This window comes from Apium graveolens, chromosome 5 (genome assembly GCF_009905375.1).
Source record: "Apium graveolens cultivar Ventura chromosome 5, ASM990537v1, whole genome shotgun sequence".
In the NCBI taxonomy this organism is placed as follows: domain Eukaryota; kingdom Viridiplantae; phylum Streptophyta; class Magnoliopsida; order Apiales; family Apiaceae; genus Apium; species Apium graveolens.
In genome coordinates this window covers 214927860-214931830 of record NC_133651.1, presented here as the reverse complement: position 1 = coordinate 214931830, position 3971 = coordinate 214927860, and positions in this window count along the sequence as shown.

The following is a 3971-nucleotide window of genomic DNA, read 5'->3' as shown; positions in this document are numbered from 1 at the left end:
CGTTGAGGAGCCACCTAACCTTAGGCCGAGCGTATAAAAAAACATATATAGTTATATAGTAGTACTGTATCAATAAAGGAGACATAGAAATCCTTTGTTAACCCTGAATGATGGCTAGTGCTAAGTAACGAAGTGTTTAAGATCTATTCTATTTCTCAACTTGGGAGCTATTAACTCGCATGACTTGTTATGTTGAAACTTGTATGTCTTTGTTCTTGGTTCAGTAGAGAGCATGTTGTTCAGCTAATCACACACATACACATTTGTACTTGTGTTCACTATGTGGTGATATTGTGCTATGAGTTTGATGTGTCTAAACTTGTTGCATATTCTGAAGGTAATATATGACTTGGCATAAACTGTTATATTTGAGATCTTTTGTATTGTCGATCATTCAGGTGCATTCATGTAGTTGCATATTTCATGGATTCGATGGATTTTGTGGGTACATTCACTATAGGCCCTCACGAGACCTTACTCGTCCACTAGGGCTACCTTGGGGTTTAAAGGTCTTGTTGCATATGCCAAATGCAACCGTGATCACTTTACGAAAGTTGTATTAGTTAGTAATTTATTATATTAGTTTGCACGAGGACGTACAAAATACTAAGTGTGAGGATATTTGATAGAGTATATATTTATATATTTTAAAGGATTTTATTGTAAAATTTATAATATTATATCATTAATGGGATATTATTAATTAGAGTTTACTGTTTTATGACATGAAATAAAGAATTTTCAACTTTAGATGAAATTGGGTTTATTTGGACTTATCATAAGGAAATTCTGATTGATTGGGCTGCACGCGCATACATCACTGTTTGGACCGTAACTTGAGTTCTAGATATCAGAATTGGGAGATCTTATGGTCCATGCGAAGCTAACAGAATTATCTATGATTTAAAAGTGGTCCAACATCAAAAACTCTAACTGGATCAACCCATATCAGGCCTGGAAGACAGCCTACAAATTTTACATCAAAGTCCAATTTGTTTTGGGAAAAGCATTAAAAACTATTTATGATATATTAGGGTTTAGACATATTGTATACATAAACCAATAACATAGAATATAATATAATAGAGATATCTATTATTCTTGAGAGAAAAGGGAGAGAGGCAGCCAGAGAGCAAGATTGAGAGATGGAGCGAAGGGAATCGTCCAGGTTTGAAAGGAACTCTTCAAGTTGTATTCTCTGTATTCAAATTCTTGACTCATGATTTGTGGTTTTAATATATATTTGTTTTCTTCATATATCATGAGTAGCTAATCCTTTAATCCAAGAGTTGGGTAGTATTCTTTGGCTTGTTATGTTTGTTTAGTTGTATTGTTAATTTCTTGTAAATGTTAATCTATTATTGGGAGCTTAACACATTTAAGGGAGTCGCGAACCTTTGATTGTATCTATAGGAATTATAACAAATCGGTAGAGGGGTTGTAATTCTAGTACATGATATGATAAACACAAGTTAAGTATTGGATCGAGAGATTAATATGCGAATTGTGAAATATGTAAACCTTGGTTTTTAATAGTCTATAATTGTACTTTGTAGGACCATGGGAGTGGCTTTCAAGGGATAATTATAGGCACTATAATCTACCTCGGGAGAGGATTTTATAAATATTAGAAGGATTGTTTTTAACAAAACAAGAGACACAAACTAGACATTCATGATAGCCATCGAAGAACCCTTATTCTTAGATTGGTTCTCTCATATATTTCATATAAATTTTATTTTTTTCATTAGATTAAATTAGTGGATAGTTAAAATACCCAACAAAATTATTCTCCACACTTCTGAACTATAAGATTTTAAAGACTTGAAATCGGTGTTGATATCAGTCCTTCCCTGTGAACGATAATCTAAAAATACAATTCAACAAAAGCAGCTACTTTAGCCTTCTTGAGTTCATTTAGCAAGAGAGTTTCCTCTGGAATCACCCTGTTAACCTTGTTGATTAGGATGTACAGCTCGAATGCTCTTCTAGATATGAGATAATTAAGAGACACTTGCATACATATATCCACACTTGAGTCATTTATGTTTGTAACAATCATCTTCTCTTAAAAGTTCTCTCTTGTCACCATTATCACCTTTAAAAAATTAATATTTCTGTCCAAAACCTTTTTGTAGGTGAAGAAGTTGTTGGTTAGATAAACTCTGAAAGCCCTGAGAAATTCATCGAACCCTTTGTCCAAACAGGGTCCCACAACTATTTTCTGTAGTCATTTTGCCCCAACATCAACTTGACTTGTCTGAATTGTGGCTTGGCTGAATGATTTTAGTAGTCTAGCTTTTATCTCCTCCTTAGTCTTGGTAGCAGGAAAGATTAGAGGAGTAGGAATTTCAGGTCTAACTGCTTCTGACAATGCTGGAACTTTATAGGTGTTTGTGGGAGTCTACTAGGGACTTTATATCTTGTTGTTGACTTTGTACCAAAGCTGTCAATTGGGAGACTTAATTTGTCAAAGAATCATTTGAAGACTGTAGAGATAAGATTTGAGCTTGTAGGTTTTGGATTTGTAGGTTTATTGATGTAGACAAAGGTTGTTTTGAGCTTGATGTTGCCAACATACTAACAAAATTCTATACAACATTCTTGACCTCCTCTTTGACCAAGGCCGAAGGTTCAAACCTAGCTCTATAAAGTTGATCCAGTTTGACATTGGAGTCATTATTTTGAGTGATTTTATTCTGGATAACTTCATGTAGAGCTTTAAAAGTCTCTCTCAACTTAGACACATTTTCTTCTACTGGAGCTAGAGAGGGGGCTTGAAGCATGTCTGAAAACTTGTTGAACTTGGTCTTAATGTCTTGAAAGGTAGGCATCGGCTGATCAATTCGGTCATTCACCAATTTTTTCACAGCAGCTTGGTGCTTGACCAGAGTGTTTTCCATAGCTCTTCCAATATGATAAAAGGCCTTCAGTTGTGCTTTGTATACCTCTATCACAGCATCATATACTTCTTGGGGAGTGATGACCTTAGAATTTCTTCCCAGGATGGTCACATATTTTTCTCCAAACTTTTCTAAGGCCTCCTACATAGTGGTAGTAAAATGCTTTGAGAGCCAAACATCCACATTACCATCTGCTTCATTAGCAATCTTCTCATGTTGCTCTTCAACATCCTCCTTATAGGAAAGTAGCATGGCTTGATAGTCTTAGTTTGACATATCTATTATGAGGAGTTGTTGGGTGATATTGGCTAGGCCTACAAGTTGCTCAACCAAAATATCATTAACTGTCGTAGGTTATGCTTGAGCATCTTGCAATCATTGAGATATGATGTGAGAAGGTTGTGGAGTAGTGTTTGAGGTAGAGGGTATGTCTGTTTGATTTGAGGTGGAGGGTATGGAGGTGGTAGGGAAACCTGTGACAGGAGTCACAGTTGGAATCACAGCTGTTGTCGTGGTTGTATTAGGTTGTTGTTCACCACTAATGGGAACCTCCATTTGAATAAGAGGGGAGTTGACTAGGGTGCTATCATGTACTATAGCCTTAAACCCTTGTTCTTCTTGCAAATAACTGGCACTTGAATGTGCTATAATTGCCTCCCCAATAGCTGGATCATTGGCAATTTTACTCCTAGCTTCAGTTGATAATGTAATTTTAGCTAGGGTTTTGAGGGAGTTGTCCCTACTTGAGGAACCTCCAATTGAACTGGAGAAGATTTAGATAGCTCCCCCTCAAGAGTACTACCCTCAAACCTGTCAATCTGTGAAGATTTTTTGGCATATGAAGGTGCTTGAGTAACATCCATAGGGTCTTCAATTAAAACTGATGAAAACCACGTGGTTTTGATGGTGTCATCTGTTGGAATTTAATCGCAGCGGGGCATGGTAAAACACTTTTACACATATAAAATCCAAATAAAAGCATATAAATCATGGTAAAAACATAGGGATCGATTACTAACCTTTAATATGCGATCCAAAAGCAACGATCGGAGATCCTTAGCAGCTGCT